Below are 22171 nucleotides of genomic sequence, written 5' to 3' on the forward strand. Positions count from 1 at the left end.
TGGGTAACTTTCATTTTCACCCTTACCTACATCCCCCATGCTTCAGATTTTTCATAGCAAATTCCAGATAGCGTATCATTTCATCTGCACATATTTTAGCATGTATTTCTAAAAGAATATTTTCTTTCAAAACAAATGCATAGTCACAATTCTATTATCATGCTTTTAAATATTAGCCAATCAATACAAAAATTTCTCTGATTTTTAAAAAATTGTTTGAATTGGGACACTAGTCCACTCATTGCATTTAGTAGAAACATACCTTGTCTCTTTTGATCTATAGATTTTTACCTATAAATTTTCATCTTTAATTTTGATCTATACACTTAGCCTCCCTCTATTTTTCTTTCTTTTTATATATTTTAAACAATATTTTAAACTGGGTCATTTGTTCTGTAGGGTTTTCTGCAGTTTAACTTTTGCTGATTGTTATCCTCAGATATCAAATAAGGTAAGTGTTTATTTCCCTTTACTTGCCAATTTTAAAAAGAATGAGTTGGTTTCCTTGAAGAGTAACAATGAATTTTTTACAAGTATTATTATAAACTCATATACATATTTCAAGGGTTTTAATCTTGGAGGTTATTATTATTACTATTATTATGTTTGAGATGGAGTCTTGCCCTGTCTCCCAGACTGAAGTGCAGTGGCGCCATCTCGGCTCACTGTAACCCCCGCCTCCCGGATTCAAGTGATTCTCCTCCCTCAGCCTCCTGAGAAGCTGGGATTACAGATGCCCGCCACCATGCCCAGCTAATTTTTGTATTTTTAGTAAAGACGAGGTTTCACCATGTTGGCCAGTCTGGTCTTGAACTCCTAACCTCAAGTGATCCGCCCATCTCGGCCTCGTCAAGTGCTGGGATAACAGCCGTGAGACACCGTGCCCAGCCTATTATTCTTTTTTTATGGTCAAATTGCCCCATTTTTGGTGTGTGGAAGCCTTTTCAATTGGCTTCAGTATCTTTTGACATGTTCTTAATGGCTTTAATAGTTTCCTTACTTTCTGATACAACATGCTGGGCTCTATGTTCATTTACCACCCTAGACCTGAGTGGTCAGCTATTATCCCAAGGAACACTGATTCATTGTAATGGGAAGTGGTACATAACAACTACAATCTAAATATTGGGGAGGGGGCTTATCACTGCAGCTGAATCAGTTTTTACTTTTAGGACTTGTTTTTCAGTAGACAGAGATAGGGTTGTTTTTCTTTAAAGATCAAAATATCATGCATTCATACAGATACTTTTTATTCAAATTTAGCACTACAGAGTTTTTACTTAAACATACCTATCTATGTCTGTTTCTCCCATAATCTACTCCAAAAGTCCTGGTTTCCAAGGACAGCTTAATAGCTTTTATGCTGTCTTCTATGTATACATACAAAATTCTTAGAATAACAATAGTGATGTTACTGATAAAATATGCTCATATAAAACAGTTTAAGATTTTTGAAGATATTTTTCGCCTCAGGGCACAACACAATAGAGATGTATAACAAAATTATTTCTGTTTTTAAAATTCATGTTAATGAAATATAATTAACATGGAATAATATTGACCCATTTGTTACAGTTTTGACATAGGTTTAAACTCAACGTAATCAATATAAAAATCATCACCATGCAATTTCCCTTACATCTTTTTGTAGTTGATCTTCCTCACCCCACTCTACCCATAGTCCCAGACATTCATTGATGTACTTTCTGTTACTACAGTTTTACTTTTTAAAGAATTCCATATACATAGAATACTACTGAATATTATTTACAGAGTAATATTTTTTCTCCTCTATTCCCTCAGCAGGATGTTTTTGGGATTCATCCATGTTGTTACTGTCTCCTTTTAGTAGCTCAATAGTATTCCATTTTATGGATATAGAACAGTTTGTTTACATACTTTCTTGTTGATTAACACTTGGGCTGTTTCCAAGGTTTTGGCTATTAATATATTCACTATAAGAATTCATGTATCTATGAATATAGGTATATGTTGAAACCGAGATCAATTTCCAAATATCAGTTGGACTTCGTAATACCAGGAATGAACAAAAATTGAAATTTTTAGCACCAATGTATGAAAGGATTTTTTTGGGATAAGTTTAGCAAAATATATGCAAAAGCTGCTCACTGTAAACAACATACATATATTGAATGTGCATATATTTATATATATATGTATATATATATGTTCATGAGTACATATGTTTTCATTTCTCTTGGGAGAATACTCAGGAGAGGAATTTCTGGGTCATATGATATGTGAATAATTAATTTTATTTTAAAAACTCCTTTTCTTTCCATTTTCATCAGCAGTATATGACAGCTGTAGTTGATACACTCTCCAACATTTGGACTTAATCAGCTTTTTTTTTTTAATTAGGCATTCTAAAAGATACGTAGTGTTTTATCACTGTGATTTTAAGTTGAATTTCTCTAATGACTAATGATCTTGATAAATTTTTTATGTGCTGTTTTACCATTTGTATTCTTTATTGGTGAAATGTCTCTACAAAGATTTTGCCTGTAAAATGAAGCTGTTTGAGTGGTGTTTTTTATATTTTCTTTATATATTTTGGGTTCAAGTTTTATTAGAAATACGTTTTCCAAATATTTCTCCCAGTAGGTATCTTGTCTTTTTATTGTCTTGATAGTGTCTTTCAGAAGAGCAGAAGTTTAAAACTTTGATGAGGCCAGGCGTGGTGGCTCACGCCTGTAATCCCAGCACTTTGGGAGGCCAAGGCAGGCGGATCACCTGAGGTCAGGAGTTTGAGACCAGCCTGACCAACATGCAGAAACACTGTCTCCACTAAAACTACAAAATTAGCCGGGCTTGGAGGTGCACGCCTGTAATCCCAGCTACTCACAAGGCTGAGGCCGGAGAATCGCTTGAACCCAGGAGGGAGAGGTTGTGGTGAGCCAAGATTATGCCATTGTACTCCAACCTGGGCAACAAGAGTGAAACTCCATCTCAAAACAAAACAAAACAAAAAACTTTGATGAAGCCAAGTTATCAAATATTATTTTAAAATTCATGGTAATTTTGGTCTTATTTTGAACATCTTTGCTTAATGCAAAAGTATGAAAATTTCTCCAAGATTTCATGTAAAATTTATAGTTTTACCTGTCATATTTAGATCAATGATCTATTTTGAGTTAGGGTACATGATGTGAAGTAAGGTTCAAGTTTTTCTTTTTTTTTTTTAAACAAAGATATGTAACTGTTACAGTGCCATTTGTTTAAAAGACTGTCCTTTCCCTATTACATTACCTTGGCACTTTTGTCAAAAATGAATTGACCATATATATGTATATCTGTCTCTCAACTCTATACTGTTTCATCGATCTACATCATTGTCATTTTGTCAATATACCCTATTTTTTTTTTTTGAGACGTAGTCTCGCTCTGTCGCCCAGGCTGGAGTGCAGTGGCGCGATCTCAGCTCACTGCAAGCTCCGCCTCCCAGGTTCCCGCCATTCTCCTGCCTCAGTCTCCTGAGTAGCTGGGACTACAGGTGCCCGACACCACGCCCATCTAATTTTCTCTGAATATACCCTATTTTGACTTTTTAGTCAAATCTGAAATCAAGTAATATATGTCCCCTAATTTTGTTTTTCTTTTTTTTTCTTTTTCCATAGTTGTTTTAGTTATGCTACATCTTTTCTATTCCCATATATATCTTAGAATCAGCTTGTCAATTGGTATTTGAAAATTGATCTGGTTTCAACAGATTTGGTAACCTCATTTATTAGTTCTAGTAACTTTTTTATCATTTGTATATACAGACAATCTTACTTCTTACTTTCCAACCTGCATACTTTAAATTTCTTTTCCATGCTTTTTAAACTAGATAGTGCCTTCAGTAAAATGTTGACTATAAGTAATAAGAGTGGACATTCTTGCTTTATTTTCATTTTGGAGGGAAGTATTCAGTCTTTCCTCATGAGGTGTGATGTTATTAATAAGCTGTATTTTAAGGTGTCCTAAAGTTTGAGAAAATACTGTTTTATTGTCAGTTTTCTACAAATATGGTTACTGGTCTACTGGTTGGTTTTTATGCTGGGTGTGTGTTGACTTATTTTGTGAAAATTTTTTTCTTCATCTCCTGAGATGATCATATGGTTTTACTACTTAGCAATAAAATCAAGTCTATAAAATAAGTAGCTTTAATTATATCACATATAGAATAAGAAATTGAAAACATAAAAAAGAGCAAGTTAATTTGAACAGGTTGATTTTAAAAAATATGTAAATACAATGTGTGAAAATTATATTACAGTAATAAAAGTAAAAAAATAAAGAATGGTTTAAACATCATATTAGACATGGCCTAATTAGAAAACTAGAAGATGTTGAATGAAAAAAGATGAAAAATATGAAAGAGAAATTAAGAACCATGGATCCAAAATATATCTAGTAAGAATACTAGAAAGAATTAATAGAATGGAGAAGAGTCAACATTGAAAATGCTTATGATTGAGGGTTTCCCAGAATTCTTGTGAAACATGAATTCTCAGGTTATAAGTAAAAGAAATTTCAAGCAAGATTAATTAAAAATTACATACTAGATACTTCGTTATGAAACTGTACTTCCTAAATGGGGAATCAACAAAACTAGGAAATGCACAAATAGTATTAGAAGTGAAAGACTCAAAACTAAAGACAAGCAATTTAATACGTCATTAAAGAATACTATTATAAATTTCTATATTGACGTTTTAATATTACTAACAAGAAAATAGATTACAAATCTGAATAACAAATGACAATTAAGACAATGGAAGTAACAGGTTAAAAACTGTTCCTTTCCAAATATCCTCCCTCCAAAACTGGCCAATAATACTCATGTGGTGTGATAGGCAATTTTTACCAATCTTACATAAAGCATAGCAGACACTAGAAATCAAGAAACTCACTGATTCACCTAATCACCCCCTCTAGTATAAACTTGATATAAAAACAAAACAATATCAGCGGGAAAAAGGAAAATATTTTCCAGTATCATTCATGAACATGGATACAAAAATCTTCCACAAAATTAAAAGTGATGAGACAACTGGTTATCAAAATAAAGAAGAAAGGAAAGCAGAAAGAAAACAAAAAGGGCAGGCAGGCAAGCTAAACTAAAATTGGATCTATCTTTATACTATACACAAACTTGAATTGCAGTGAATTATTGATCTAATATGAAAATTAAAATATATAACAAAGTATAAGAGAAAAAAATCTTTATTTTATCAGAGCAAAAGGATTTCTTAAATGTAAAATGTAAGAGAAACAGTTGGGGAAAACTGACAACAGTAGAAACATCTCTATCAGAAAAAGAAAACAAAATCATAAGTAACATGGAAAAAATAAAGTAGAGACTGAGAAGACCTTCTGCAATGCATTTTGACTCTTAAAGGATTCATGTCCTGCATACACACACACGCATATATATATATATATGCGTGTGTGTGTATATATGTGTGTGTGTATATATATACACACACACAAAGATGTGTGTATATATACACACAAAGATGTATATATATACACAAAAAGATGTTCAAACTCACTAATGACATATAATTGTACACCTGTAATACTGAACAAGTATTGCTGAGGTGTGAAGCAATATGATTTTACAACCAGTCAGTAAAAACAGTAAATCTGTAGCACTCCTTCTGAAAGTAATTTTTCAATATTTAGTAAAATTTATAGTACAGCAATTCCACTTCTAATTTATATACATGAAAAAATTTTTGCACATGTGCATAAGGAACTGCTTCTATAACTTTGTTTGAAATATTGAACTAAAAGAAAATAAAAGGTAAAAAAGAAAACCTAAATGCAAGTAAACAGAATATTGACTAAGCAATCCTTGTATATTCATTCTATTGACTCCTATACAGTAATTAAAATAAATGAACTTGTGCTACAGGTATTAATTTGGGTGAATAAACAAATAGTGATCAAGAAGTACACAGTGCAGAAAGTAGAGTTATTTTATAATATTTTATAAAACATGCAATATGATACCTTATTTTTATGGATATCTGCTATGAATGAAAGCACATAAATATTTATGAAAATGATCTATACTAAATTTAGGGTTGCAGATTACTTCTGAAAAGATTATAAGTTTATAGAGGGCAGAGGAATACAATTAGAGGGAGTATTTTTAAAAACTGAAATAATTGCAGCAAAAGTTAAATTTAGTAAAGCTGGATGGTAGGTATAGGGATGTCAATTATATTACTTTCTGTGTTTGAAATATTTACTAATTACAAAAATATAAATATAAGAATAAGCCTGTGGGCTTAGAAACTTGAACTGTTAACTCCTGGCAGATAAAGTTGGCAGAATTAAGGCACTTGAGTTTTCAGCTAAATGGCAAAGTAAGCAGCTGAGACACTAGGCAGATGTTGAAGGGGCTGTATGGGGATACCTTGCTCTCCTCTGCAGCCATAGGGATATCACTGCTCCATAGTGGTGTAGGGAGCAAGATGCACTGGCAGTGGGCAAATTCTAGGACCATTTAGAGGGACTATGTGTGGAGAGGATGGCGATACTCTACTCCCTTTTCTGTAGCAAAGTATCTCCTGAGCTGATATTAGTAGTTAAGGGGACATTCGACTCATGATGTGACAGCCTCTGATGCAGACTGTGAATGAGAATGTCACCAATGATCAAGGACCTGTGAAACCAAAAGGTTTTATATAGAAAAGGAAACTGAAAGTAAGTTAAGCAGGTACCCAATATATAGATATCTTATTCTTTGATCTCTTTCTTCAAAAGGTATACTACCTTAGAGTTAGTATGTTCATATGGATAAGGAGTGTTTCACATTTATCCAGTTACTGGTTAAAGATAAAGAGTGAGTGTTTTAAAAGTCACATATTAGGGATCTGGTAGGTAGAACTAAACTGAGTGCAAGGTACAATGGAAGGACAATAGAATTGAGAATCCTGTGGTCTGCATTTTCAATTATAAGGTGCACTCACTTCAGCAAGTCACTGCTTCTTTGAACCTCAATATCCTCATTTGTAACAGTAAAATTATAATTGTTAATATCTGCCTCAAAGGATTACTGTGAGGTTTGAATAGCATGATGAGATATGGGCAGTAGCTCTTTACAAGTTTCGGGTACTTTTGTTATGCCTGTTAGAAATAGAAATTTCTCCCACTTGTAAGCTGCTGATTCAGGAAAGTGTGGGTATCTCTTTCTACACCTCCATCATTATTCAGAAACTGTGGTCAGTGAGCCAGATTTTGCCTGAAACAATGTTTTGTTAATCTGGCACTTTGTTTTAAAATACTTGAATTCATTGATAACATTTGAAATACAAAGATTTTATATAAAATTCCAGATTTACAGCTTGCCTCGAAAATTTGGCATATTTAGCAACAGTGGGAGTCCATTCCTTTCAGACCTGATATATATTCTTACACTACACATGGTATTAGAGCTCTGGGGCCAGGACCTTCCAGGAGGTGGGCTTGGCTCTCAGAGCTATGAACTGACAATCATCAGCTCCCAGCTTCTTTGAAAAAACAGGTTTGGTGACTGGGTTGCCAATCCTGTGTGAAAGCAAATAAACTAGAGCTGAGTAGTTAGCATGGATCGTTCCCAGATTCTCTGTTGCCCATATCCTGTCTTCTTTAAACGCATTACTTTTGCCCATGTAGATTACATTATTGTTCAAAATATTTGTTAAACCCCCCCCCCCCCCCCATTGCAGGATTGTTTCTGCCCAACTCATTGACATCAAGCTTGGCCACATAACTTGCTTTGGCCAATGAACTGGGAAATATACCACATCTAAGCAGAAGCAGTAAGAGCCATCATGTGGATCTGCCTTCTGTATTTTTCCCTCAGCCAAGGGATCAGGATTTCCCCAGATGGGGGATGATCTTTTAGTCTATTCTCAGAACAAAGATAATACAAAGCAGTGCTGAAACAGACTCATGATGTGCATGTAGCATGAGCCAAAAGTAAGTGATTGTTATTGTGAGCCTCTGAGACTTTGGTATCATTTTCCATCACAGCAGAACTTAGCCTAAGCTAACCCATGCATCTTTTCATCTCCTTTGGCATTTTATTTTGTCAGACATCAGCAGCAATCTCCTGCCTGCCTAAAAAGAAGGAAAATTTGATCCAGTGATCTGAACCTGATTTTTTTTAAGAAACGGAAGTGAATAGAACAAGATAGAAATATCCACTTGTTGTATAAAATGGTATAAATATTTCCTCCTTAGTTTGTCATTTAAATTGAATGTAAATTAATATTAACTGAAGTCTCACCATGTACCAGGTATTTTTCATACTTTACCTCATTTAAACCACCAGCATTACTTAAATGTATAGTTACTGCTTTCCCCAGTTTTCAAATAAGTAAATTGAGGCTCAGAAATTTAAATAACTGGCAGTGACTATAATTTGAATGGATACATTTTTTGGTCCAAAACTTATGTTTTTTTTTTTTCTAAACTCATTCCATTGTAAAATTGTGGATTCTAGGAAGTCTTATTCAAAAAGCTCTGCATAATAAAATGGTAGCATTTTTGAGTAGAAATAGTAATTCCTTCATGAATCTGGGATATCACATGATAAAATTTATTTTTTTCCCTCCTGGGACAAAGATAAATACTATGAATAGGAAAATATGGTGGCTCTCTCTTTTTTTATAATGCTGCATATTATCTGTAAAAGAATTAACAATTTAGAGAACTATGCTTTGTTTTTAGATTATGACCTTTTTATGTTTTTATAACAATTTTTTAAATGAGAAATTCTAGTGATCATAGATGTTAATTGTATGTAATGTCTTCATCTGCAAGCACTAAAGTGACATGGTGTCAACTCTCACTTTTTGTCGATATTGCGTTTTTCCTGCCCATATATGATGGGATGTATTTTGAAACATTATGCTGTTTTTTTCCACCATGATTCTCTTCAACATGGAAGCCTTTCCTCCCGGAAAGATAGTGTGGCACTCCTTGCCTTAGGGACAGATTTTTAAACAAAAATTGAGTGCTTTGTGTTTCAAAATGGACTTTTCAAACTCATGGCATAAATCATTGGAGAGCATTTTTTTTTTTATTTCAAAACCATGGCTTTAAATATTAAAAGCCAGAGCTCAGTAGGACTCAATACATGAAGTTTATATCATAAAGCATAGTCATAGAAAAACATATGATTACTTGTTTTTCTATGAATACATGAAGTTTATATCATAAAGCATAGTCATAGAAAAACATATGATTACTTGTTTTTCTATGAATACATGAAGTTTATATCATAAAGCATAGTCATAGAAAAATATATGATTGGCAAGTGATTTTTCTTGCCAATCCTTTTAACATGAAAATAGGGACTGGAGAGAGTGGTGTCAAAGGAAAGGAATCACAAATGAAAGCAACAAACTTAGATGTTGATGGGAGTCTTTGAAAAGAAATTTTGAATCCTGTTTCTTATTCTGTCCTGCATCCAAGCCTAGTAATCTGGTGATCTAAAAGTCAACAGAACCTGTCTCTTCCTCCCTGGGACAGGACAAGGCTTACAGTGTTTCACAGGATGTGAAAAAGTAATCAATGGCTGTGATGTGTCTAGACATGCAAGACACACTGCTCACCAATCACTTTGAAACTGCCTTTGGAGAATTATAAGTAATGAGAGAAATCTAACATGAGTGACTCCATCTTGCTTCCAATCTCAGAAGCTGAATTGGTTTTTGCTTAGTCTGGTATGAAGGCCAAGATAGCTATGAGAGGAATTCACTTCATAAACTCTGAGGCAAAGGAAACTGAACCCTCTCCTTGTTCGGAGAGTGAAGCCACATTCACATGACAAGGTTAAAATTATAATAGGAGCTTGAATCCTGCTAAAGAATAAGCATAGTTAAAAAATAACCTGCCATTGCTTTGCTTGCTTTCCTATAAGTTGCTTATGGCACCAGAGTCACGTAACCAGAAGTGACAAGATTTATAACTTCTCCAACTACTCCTATAGATAATATCACTATTGCAAACCTTAAAGAATTGGCCTTTGAAGTATTTTGCAGATTTAGTATTTTGGTAAACCTTCCACCTTGTCCTGAAACCTTCTCCTGGGAAGTGGCTCAAACTGTGCTGACAGTTTAGACATTTCTGTGATTTCATCTCCAGCCAAATATTTTAGTTCCCCAGTTCCTCAGCCTTCTGCTCACCAAATTACTCTTAAAAAGCCTGATCTCCAAATTCTTAGGGAGGCAGATTTGAGAAATACCTCTTATCCTTCACTCGGGTGGCCATGCGATTATTAAACTCTTTCTTCATTACAATACTTGCTGTTCTCAGTGCATTGGCTTTTCTGAGCAATGGGCAAGAACAGCCCATCAAGCTGTGACAATTTTACATACATAATATGCTCCTTGAGAAGGGCTTAGAGTTAGCTGAGAGAAGGCCAGCAGAGCCTCATGGTCAAGATAATTGAATGCTGAAGTACTTGTATGGGCCAATGACTTGACCATGAATGGAATGGACAGTTTAGGTAATGTCTGGTGGAACTGATGTTGGTGACAAATAATAATACATATAATAAAAAATCAGTGAATGCTCTTCCTGTTAACTGATGCCAACCTGGTCAGGTGGTGAGGATTCAGGACTAGGTTTTTCTCCCTGAGTCCATTGGCAAACCTGCAAGAAGAGGAGGATTGCCATACTGACTAAAAATCCTGTTTGAACTAAGAAAACTTTTCATGCAATGAGTTGCTTTTTGAATAGAATGGAATCCCATAATCAAAATTAAATGTGATTATAGAAAAATAACTGAAATTAAAGTTATGTTTTTGCATATATTATTTTAAGAACTCTAAATTTTTCACTCATTACATAGCAGCTTCAAAAATCTGGGAACCTATGGTGTTGATGCCTTTGTGATTCCCATCAGATATGATTTACATCAAAATAGTGCCTTTTAAGGAAGAATGTTTTGTGTAAGAAATAACAGAAGGTGATTTGCTTTTATAAAGCAAAGGTGAGAGATTATAGACTGAGGATGATGTTGCTGATTGGAAATTACCCCAAAGGTAAATGATTCATTTGTGGCTAAGGGACATTCATACAGCTCACCTATTATAGGTGATGTGATGCCTTCTAATAACAGGGATTGGTGTAATTATATGAGGTAACCAAAGTCACAGAAGGACAAATGGGTGTTGGACTGTTGTAATGGTTAATCAGAGGAAGATAGCATCAAGCAGTACCCTCAGAATTTAAAGAATGACAGCAAGAGGCAATGGAGCTTTCTAAAGAAAATGAACCCACTGTAAGGCCGCTTCTGTAAGATTATGTAGTTATCTTTACTGTGGTTCTGCACAATGACTAACAATTAAACCCTTAAAAAATAACTCTTTTTTTTTCCTGAGGATTCAGCAACTAAAGTAGCTTTACTGGGGAAGTATATTCTTTTTATTACCCAATTATATTCATAGATCAAGGCATCTAAAATAAACAAAAACAAAGTAACGACTATGGTTCTGGAAATAACACACTCCAAACTCTAAGAGAGAAAGAAAATCTCGAAAAAGACTGAGATTTTGATCTTCTACTAAACTCCAAGACGACCATGTGTACAACTTCTCGGTGAAGCACGAAGCCCATTTCCACCTGCTTACAGAAAGGGTAGTTCCAAGCACCTCTGGGGCTAGTGATCTTCTTGGTCTGTATGAGTTGGCTTTCTCTGCCTTGAGTTAAATGGGGGCCAAGAGCAGTAGGTAAGGGCTCGTAAGCTCTAAGAGAAGCAGCTGCTAATGGGTTCAGAGAAGACCCTGTTCATGCTTATAGATCAGAAGAGAGAGAGTAGCCTTGCAAAACACAAGGCCAGAGGGAGCCTTGTGTTTTCAGAAGGCAGACAGGAGACATGGAGACAAAGGCAGAGTGACAGTGAGAGTATTCCAGTATTCCAAGCATTCTCAGAAGTATTTGAGGAAAGAGTCAAGGTTCTGCTATCATTTGGGTGCAAGATAAAATATAGAACTTTAGCTATATATATTGAAATAAATAAGACCCCTCATAAGAAATATATATGCATGAAGACTAAAATAAGGCTTTCCAAATCACATATTGTATTTCAGGAAAATTATATTGATGACTACTAGACAAAAATAATAATGTTCAAAGTAAATCACAAACACACTATGAAACTTATACTGAGTCCAAAACCATTTTCATTTCTCCACTATTAAGTACAGTCCCCTGCTGTAAGGTAAAGTGGGCCAAGCACAGGATGATACAGCCTGGCATTTGAAAATAGTTGTGAAAGGCCAGGTGTGGTAGCTCATGCCTGTAATCCTAGCACTTTGGGAGGTAGAGGTGGGTGGATCACTTGAGGTCAGGAGTGGAGAGCAACCTGGCTAACATGGTGAAACCCCATCTCTACTAAAAATACAAAAATTAGCCATGTATGGTGGCGCATGTCTATAATCCCAGCTACTCTGGAGGCTGAAGCAGGAGAATCACTTGAAACGGGAGGCAGAGGTTGCAGTGAGCTGAGATCACACCACTGCACTCCAGCCTGGGCGGGAGACAAAGCAAGACTTCATATCAAAAAAAAAAAAAAAAAGAACAGCTCTACTTTTTGCTACAACAAGATAGAATCTTTCTGTGTAAGTTTCTTTTAAAAATTCTAATCTTAAAAGCTAATAGTCAAGTCATTGGTCATGTTCTGATGATATGTGTGTGTGCATATATGTATGTGTGTATGTATATACACATGAATGTCCTGTTACTCCTTGTGTGCAAAGGCCCTACTCCTTCTGTGTATAACTGCCATTGAGTAAGCTCTTGATGACCTACCCTTGTTGACTACCAAGAAGTCTCTGCCAGAGTTCTTCAGCACAGAGGAGCACAGCCCTTATACATTAAGATCGTCACTGACCTAATTTGACATTTTTCAAAAGACAAGTTCACCTTGGTGGCTTTTATTTAATCAGGGTTCTCCAGAACTTGCTGATGGAGGCTTTCAGACTCAGTCAGGAGGGACAGCTTCATATTGAATGTTGCCTAATCTGACCTACTTCTTCCCAGAAAACAAGAGACCCACAGGAAACACTGGAACTGAGTTGATGCTGATAGAGCACATTGGACAAAAGCTCAAAAAAAAAAAAAAATCAGTGTGTTTGTCCTTTATTCTGGTATCTGTCTGGCTGTTAAGCAATTTCCTATCCTTACTGAGATTAATCCATAAAATTAGGCTAACACCTACTTCATCTGGGCTCCTTGGAAGATAAATAAAAGAAATAAATATAAAACAGCATTTAATACTTTGTAATTGGAATCTCTCTCGAGAGCTCGACAATAAATTTGCCTATATGCCTCCACCCATATCCATGCTAAACTCTGTTGCAGTGTATGTTTTTTATACGCAGGGCATCATTTTCATGAAGTCTAAGTCAGACTCAGCCTAATTTCTAGTTCATGATCCTTCCGCACTTGATCCGCACTCTGACATACCTGCTCTGCTTCTTCGTCAGTGTACTAATCACAACCTGTGGGAGCTTAACTTCTCCTGAGTTCCCCTTGCCTACTGTCATTCAGGCCCTTCTGAAATACTGATGCCCATCTTCTCTGGGAGCCTCAGACACCCCCTGTGTGCCCCATATCTTATAAATGAGCTTCTGCCTTGGTGCCCATTTTCAATTACTTTTCTCAAAACCTCCCTTGTATGCCTGTTCTATTCTTACTCTAACTTTCCTTCTCACTATATTCACCCTAGTCTTGAGGGCTAGGAACACCATGCTTCAAATTCCTGCTAAACGGCCAAGGACTACCTCCCAGCTGATGTTATTCCTGATGCCAACTGTCTACTCTCATTTCTGACCGTTGTCACCATGGATTCTTAGATACCTCATCTGACACATTGCCAGCCACCGCACCCAAATGTTCTTTGTTTTTGCCTTATCACTGGGGCACCATGTTTTTTCTACCTGCTAGTTTTGCACCTCTACTAATTGCTTCCGTATCCACACCAGTGGGAACCATGTTGAGCTATTGCTAGCCTCTGGAATATGTTGCTCCAGGTCCTACATAGGGCCCAGTCATCAGGTGAACCTCCCCAGGATTTTTCTGTGCCCCTCAGAGGCTGGGACCTGCAGTGAGACATCTCAGGCCAGGCATGTTCCTGAGTGAGACCTGATCATTGGGAGTGTCTCCTCAAAATATTTCCATGTAGCTTGGTCTGGCCATAGGGGTAGTTAGAGTCCCAGGCCCCAGAATATTCCTTCTATCTGATTCTACTATGAGAAATACAAGGTCAATAGCCACATCGAAAGATATGATCATTCAGACCTAATAAGAATAGACACATCTATGAGATATGGATATTAGGATGGCAGTACATGAATGAGCAGGGCTGGGTATTGATTGAGTCCAAGTTATTACTCATTAAAGCACTGCAAATGGGGAGAATTAATTAGATTGCAGAAACTAATCCAAATAAGAGGAGCCAAGTAGTTCACAGACCAGTGTCCCAAGAGGCCACTATGTCAGAAGTAACAGACACGTGTGACATGTCAGTACCTGGGGTGGTTCTAGTTCCATGCCTGGTACTTAAAAGCACTGATGATTCAGTGAAAGATTATAATGTTAAGTTATCATTGCTCAGGTAAAACCATCCTCTTGTGTCAGGACCCGAGCCAGGAGGTGGACACCAGGTATGTATGTGTTGGAATAAGGTGGGGTGAAGAAAAAGTAGGAGTCAAATATTCAAAGGAGGCAAAGACTTAATACAAAAATGGGTCTGGAGCAATGTCCTAGTCTTAGGTAAACCTGAGGCATTAGGCAGCTAATAAAGCAGGTATTGTCTAGGAGTTAGGAAGCATTGTGAATGAAAGGCCAAAGTGAGCCTATGGCTTCTTCCAGGCACAACAGGCACTGACAAGTTTGGTAACTCAGGTGGCTTCCATTCAGCACCAGATGAAGTGGGTGGGTAGGCTGACCTGCCTCAAACACTGGAGGGAAGTGAGTTTGTGTCTGCAGGCGAGATTCAGGAGTACACCGAATTAAAGAGAAAGGCATGGAATACAGAAAACTTTATTACACTCATACCGTGCTCAACAACGGTAATGATGTCTCAATAGAAATCAAATTTGAATCCTGAGACTGGTGTACTCAGCCTGTCAATCTTACAGCAGGTCCAAGTTCTCTTAATTCCTGGCCAGATCTTCAACAGTCACCTTCCACTCTACGTCAGGGAATGCCATCTAATAACACCCCTTGAACTTTCTGCTCTTTCCATCTCTGTGACTTTGCTCTAATCCCTCAACTGCAATTTCCTTTCCTCTTCCCATTACTATTCCAGGCCCTGCCAAGTCACTGGAAATGCTATGGCTCTTATGGTCAGTGTGTACCTCTAAAGTACTTTTTCAAAATTTCTGGGTTTGGTAGTTTTCTGTATGTGGGTTTGTTGTCATCTCAAGGACTTGGATTTTTCCTAGTATTTATTAGGAGTTCTCTATGAATCTTGATTCAAAAATCTTGCTATGATATAGGCTTCAGAAATACATGATAATTGACTAACTGGTTATGCAGATCCAGATACAACTCAACCTAGTCTTCTCAGTGTAAAATTAAAGCCATGCTTTGGAGAGGGGTGTTTAGTTTTATACCATGGCATAGTGATATGCTAGCATTATACATATTAATAACATATGTTATTAATTATACATATTAATAACATATGTTATTAATTATACATATTAATAACATGTTATTTTCATGTTAAATTAAAAAGCAAAGCAAAAAACTAGAGCAAAAGCATTTTGTAATAGAGTTGTTATATATATTTTACATTATTATACTATACAATGTTATATACCATTGTATTATATATGATTTCATGTTATATGCTATGTGCTACATAGTAAATATTTTATCCATCTATTACAACTGCTTTACCAGCATGCTTATAAATTTTTGTAATTCCACTTTAGTCAACAGCCTGGTAATTGATTGCAGGTTCTACATGTCAAGTATGAACATGTCAGCTTTTATAATATTTCCCTCTTAAGAAATATGAATAACTAGCAGTTCAAAACATAAACATAATGGTATTTTATGTTTATGTAGAGTTTTATAAAACACTGTATTTCTCAAGGCACTTTCACACATCATTAGAACCCTTTACAAAATATACAGTCATTTTTATGAAGCAATGTGAGATATACATAAGATACTGAAACTTTTTAAATGTTAAAAAGTCTTGTTTTCTTGCAGTTAATATAATTTATTTTCTTTAAAGCAGTCATGTTTCCTGTGAATAGATTTATAGATGCAGAGAATGGCTGGATTTCTTCATACTTTGTTTTGAAAATATATTTATTTTATCACTTGATGTGGGATTATCAGCGTTCCAAAGCTTGCATGGAGAATAACAAATGTCTTTAAGAGCAGGAGATGATTTTAGGTACAAATTAAGACATCAAAAGTTCTGCACCTGAAGACCACATCTCTAGATATTTGCCTTGTTGATTCTACCAGAAACACAGTTTTAAGGAATGAAAGAACCCAGAAGTAGGAGTGGTATGGATAGTTAAGATCCAGGTGGCCTGAAAATGATCCAGAGCAATGGGTGTGATAAGAATGATACGAAGAGTTGGTTTAATTTATCTTTTATTTTTTTCTCTTCGATTTTATATTTGTTAATGGAGTAGTTGTAAAATGGGCTTCCCCTTATTTCCTTTCTTAATTTTTCCTTTTGTTTCTTCATTGGCTATAAAATAAAATACTTTTTCTTATTATTAGAAGTTAAATGTTCACTTGAATCTACTGTTGATATAAATATATTTAGCATATTTAATCCATTCTGATATCTATGTTTTTGCACATTATACTTTTTATATTTCATTCCTTAATAAAAATTGAATGCTTTATATTTTCTTTTTTCTCTTGAGAACTAAAAGCTTTAAAAATATTTATTCAGAGAAAACATAATAATGTTAGGCAAATTATCTGTGATTCAACTAATTGTATGATTAAAACAGTACAGATATTTTCACTTTAGGCCTTATCCTTTTCACTCTGCATTACAGTATTAACTTTCTACTACAGAAGAGAAGAAGGAAGAGAGCAAGAGACCTCCCTATGATATAGATGGTACTCTTGAAGTTTAGCAAAGATACAAATCTTGCTTGTGACATATGTTAACGGCTCTTGTGACAAGAATTAGAGACATGCTCCAATTCAGGTAGTGGAAGGATTTTTTTTTTGTTTGTTTTCTTTTGTTTTAAATCAAGATACAAAGTACAGAAGAATAAGAACTGTTTCAGAAGTAATACATTCAGGTTTTAGGTAAACTAGAATGTTATTCTTTGCTTTCAGTAACCTGACACAGATTATGGGGACCCAGCAGAAACTCTAATTGTCAGCCATATTTGGTGCTCAGGCTTCCCTTCTGTGAGTCTCTCACTAGTTGCTGCTGCTTCTTATTTCATTGATTTCCCTCTCAACCCACTCTCTCCCCTGTTAGTTGCTATATACCTCTGTATGACAGAGTCTACCATCTGCATCTCTGTCTGTAACTGGTTACCATGTTAACTTCTGGCAAGTGGAACTGAATGGCCAGAGGTGAGAGGCTTTTTGCATACCGTTTTTAGCATTTTGAATTGTGTACCTTGTGCATTTGTTCAAAAAATGAATAAATTATTAATTTTTAAAAAGCTTCAGAAAGAGCAATTTCTAAGTGGTAACAGTAAGTAAAAAAGGGAGGAAAGAAAGAGAAAGAAAATAAAAGATGAATGCATTTAAGATTAAATAAAAGTGACAAACCAGAGGCTATTTTCAAAGTCAAAATTATATTAGATAATGTAGAATGTTACCAAAGAAAAAATGAAAAAATTACAGAACACCAACTTACTAACAGAAGTAAAACTTCGTTAAGAACTGGAATCAAAATGTAGGGTCGCAGAACATAGAATACCAGATTTATCGTATTTCTGGTATTAAAAATTAGAGGTACATAAAATGTTTCAATGCAGTGGCTCTGTAAATCAATGGACATTGTTAAAAGATAAAATTTCAGTAGTCTAGAGCAAATTGTCAACAATGACAATATAATAAAAATAAGAAAGACTGATTGTAAAGATGTCCTTCAAATTTAAATTATGCCACTCTAGAATGCCAGTTCCTTGGTTACTCATAAAAACCTTAATCACAGAATAAGAATTATGACACATTATCAAGAAATGCATCTAAAGAGAAATAATATATTTTAAAATATTTTTTCATATTTAATACTAGTGGGTAAAATGGAATAACCACCTTGACAAAATTATCTAGCAAATTTCACATTCATTTAAGTTCTGGTGAAATGGATTTGTTTCAAGATATTTTACAGACACCAAGGGAAGGACTAGTTTTCTACTTCAATTCCCACATAATGCATGGATTTGCCATACCCTGAAAATGCTGATGACCCAGACATCATTAGGGAGGTAGAACAATTAATAAAGAAATAGGAAAGAAATCATCCTTGCAAAAATATCCATTTGTCAGATTATGGAAAATCTGACAAACATGCCTGACTACTTACGTCTCAAATCACAGAGGATTTAAAAGGCAATAAAGGCCCACTTTGTCAAATGCAATATAAATTGTCCCAAAATACTCATTGTCAAGGAGAACTTGATAGCATTTTTATTGCATGAAACTAAATGATAATTTTTGATAATTTCTCTAAAATGTATAATTGCTGTCAATAAAACCTTTTAAGATTAAGCAACAGCCTTTCTTTTCCCTCATAGTTCTGTTATTTTTCCTTGTATGCATTGTAATTAAGTTCTCCCCAGGTAAACAAGCTTCCCTACCAGGCAGGTATTCACAGTTCCACCTAGTTCTCAAAACCACATTCTCATTAGCTGTGTCCTGACCGTTTACTTCTACACATACAGTTTTATTCCAATTCACAGAAATTTTTTTTTTTTTTTTTTTGATACGGAGTCTCGCTCTGTCGCCCAGGCTGGAATGCAGTGGCATGATCTCCACTCACTGCAAGCTTCGCCTCCCGGGTTCATGCCATTCTCCTGCTTCAGCCTCCCGAGTAGCTGGAACTACAGGTGCCCGCCACAACGCCTGGCTAATTTTTGTATTTTTATTAGAGACGGGGTTTCACCATGTTAGCCAGGATGGTCTCGATCTCCTGACCTCGTGATCTGCCCGCCTCGGCCTCCCAAAGTGCTGGGATTACAGGTGTGAGCCACCGCACCCGGCCCACAGAACTTTCAATTACAACTCTAACCTTTGATTCCAGAAACAAGATTGGTGTGTCAGTCCTGCTGATACTCAGACATCACTTAACTTTTTGGCTGGTTCCCACATACAAGTAAACAAACACTTCGCAAGAGAAGTTGGAGACATGCTTATTGTTTTTTGCCTATCTACCTAGTGATATTCAGGCAACTAAAATTCTCTAAGATGCTTTGTACCTAGAAGACATTAAAACACTGAAATTTGAGAATATCCTTATAGTACTCCTTGACTTTTTGTGAACTTGACTAGTAGAGCTTCTAGCCCATTAGAGACAGAGAGAGCATACAGAGGCGTCTGGTTGACAATCATGAAATATGAAGCAATTTGACATAGCCATTTGTCAATTCAATCTCAATTCTGTTTTAAGCTTCATTTACCTTAAAAGAGGCTCACTTACCTCTACTCGTTACTGCATTTGATCTAGGTTTTATAACTGCAGCTTGACAAAATACATGTCTTTACCTGAAGGCTTTTTTTTATAAACTAAAGAACCCGTTATTTAGATCAAATAAATGACAAAGAATATTACATAGAATATCTAGGAAGTGATGTAGGTTAACCCTTCTAATCTAGATTTTCTTTTAGTTTGAAAATAAAAATCATATCAGATAATTTCAATAACAATTTCCTTTAAACAAGAAATAGTAAGCATGACTTCTATTGCCTTTCTTTAAATAAATTTTCTTGGAAAAATCAATAGTCACCACAGAAGATATTTTCCAATAGGACTAACTTGATATTAAATATAGTAGTATAAAAATATATGGCAGTATACCACTTTCTACTTTTGAAGTGTTTTTATTTAATCATAATTTAAGTCAACCAAAATTTAAAAAAAGGTAATATATAATTTATTCTAAGCATGTATTAGATAAAACATCTCTACAATTCTCTATGTCTTAGATTTTTTTCCTTTTAAAAAAATCTTTCTGCTTTTTCCCAGTTGATGTTTAGATTTTTAAAAAAAAGTATTAAGGAGCACTTCAGTGTGTTGCATGCTTTTTTTTTTCTAAGCCAAAGTTTGCTATCTCCCAGCTCAGCTAACTATTGATACTGAAACTGATGTAACTTTATAAAGACTATTATTTTTACATATGAAGAATTTGCAAAATGAAACTAATAAACTTTATTTATTATAAATCTAAGGTAAAATGTCACTGTTGTAGTCCCTATATTTGAATATCTTTAAAAATAAGTATAAAACAATTATTTTCCTTTAACCTCCCTTTCTTTTGATATATTGGTTTTTAGACTTTCAAGCTGGAACTTTGATATAAATATGGAAATGAATATTGTGGAAAATGGGTTTAATAATTGCAAAATTCACTGTGGATTGCAGCAGAATCATTCTTAATAATGCTACGGTAAAATTTAAGACATGAAAATAGTAATTTGTCATTATAGCCTGTAAAAAGATGAATGATTTGGACAGTAATGTTTTGAGTGTTAATATACAAAAAAGAATTTAAGTTAGAGGTCAGAAAGCATTTTTATCTTTAAAATATTTATAGTGAATTCAGCTACAGTTCCTGTGGGTTCTTGTCCCTAGAGGTTTTCTCTGAGATTCTGGCTTAAATGAACCAGAAAACTCAAACTCAAAACTCATCTCACACTGCCAAACTTTACACTTTTTTTCTCCCTGACATAATAAATCACACTTGAACAGCCCAGATTTGTTCAAAATTCAAATTTCATGAAACCACTAAGGTTCTGAAAGTTTAATGAAATCTGCTGTAAACCTAAATCAGATATGGAAATTCAAAGTCAGATAAAATATCAATAAATTTACACAGTCAATATGGTGTAAACTATGAGTAAATCATCTTTGCTTATTTTTATTTCTGCAAAGAAAACTTACAGATAGTATAATTATCACAGGAAATTTAAATGACAGCATTGTAAAAATTAAAACTTGAGTTGTCCATGAAGCCTCTCAAAATTGTCAGAATGAAATAAAAGAGGAAAAAAACCAGCAGAGATTCTTTTCTTCATCTTTCTTGGATTACCATGAAGTTTTAAATGATTCTTTTAGCCACTGATAATTAAAAATCTAGATTTTTATGTCCACATGAAAGTGATAAAGGAGTCAAAGTAGCAAAGAAGAAAAAAAGTATGAAAATTCTTAATCACTTTGTTGGATAAAGATACAAAAACTGCCTATAAAATATTCTTAATGCATTTATTTTCAGAATTTTAAACTTCAACTCCAGACTGTAGCAGACTGAGTATTCCATTGAATGGAGAAGGAGCTGGATGAAGAGATAAGAAAAAAAAGTCTTAAAAATATGGTAGCAAAAAAGCCATCTGGTGTGAACAGCAGTTGAATGAGTAAGAAAACTGTGAATCTTAAAAAGAAGCTTTATTTAAATGGGGGTTAGGTTTTGAGGGTTTAACAACAGTGAGAGTTAAAAATAATAAAAGAAACCATCAAGAACTTTGATCTGTTAGCACTGAGAAGGACAGAAGGCAGTATCTCATTTCTTGGGAATTATTTCCAAGTGTTTTCAGAAGCAAGTACATACTCTATACTTTTACTACTGAGAACAAGTGGTTATGTTTTTATTGCTTCTTGTTGATGTGTTTAAAAAGTGTTGTTTGTACATTCTAGTTGGGTGTGAGTTGAACAGCTGGGATTTTGTGGAGTGACAGCGAATGTGTAGGCAGAAGTGAACTCAATATTCCACCCAATAGTCTAGTTCAAGAGGGTAGACTGGCTTGCTTATTGAAATCACTCTACCAGATAAATTGAATTTAAAGGCTTCCTATAAAATGGAGCACACTGAGACTGAAAGCTAGCAAAACTAACCAGGTAGTTTGATGTTATGACTTCTATTGTAGAATGGGATTCTCGATACTCATATGCACCCAATACTTATATAACATTTTTTAAACGAAAAGTGTTTCA

At 34.9% G+C, this 22171-nt stretch overlaps 1 protein-coding gene and 1 long non-coding RNA gene across 8 annotated transcripts in view; one reads left to right on the forward strand and one right to left on the reverse strand.

The window, feature by feature from the left end:
- The window catches only part of KCNH7 (potassium voltage-gated channel subfamily H member 7), a 482617-nt gene that overhangs the window by 369392 nt on the left and 91054 nt on the right, over positions 1 to 22171 (reverse strand). The window lies entirely within an intron of this gene.
- Positions 397 to 21840, forward strand: LOC129058009 (uncharacterized). Its single transcript, XR_008522818.2, has 4 exons — positions 397 to 451; positions 17052 to 17206; positions 20518 to 20630; positions 21456 to 21840. It is a non-coding gene; the product is annotated as an uncharacterized LOC129058009 (long non-coding RNA).

This window comes from Pongo abelii, chromosome 11, assembly GCF_028885655.2.
Source record: "Pongo abelii isolate AG06213 chromosome 11, NHGRI_mPonAbe1-v2.0_pri, whole genome shotgun sequence".
NCBI classification, from domain to species: Eukaryota; Metazoa; Chordata; class Mammalia; order Primates; family Hominidae; genus Pongo; species Pongo abelii.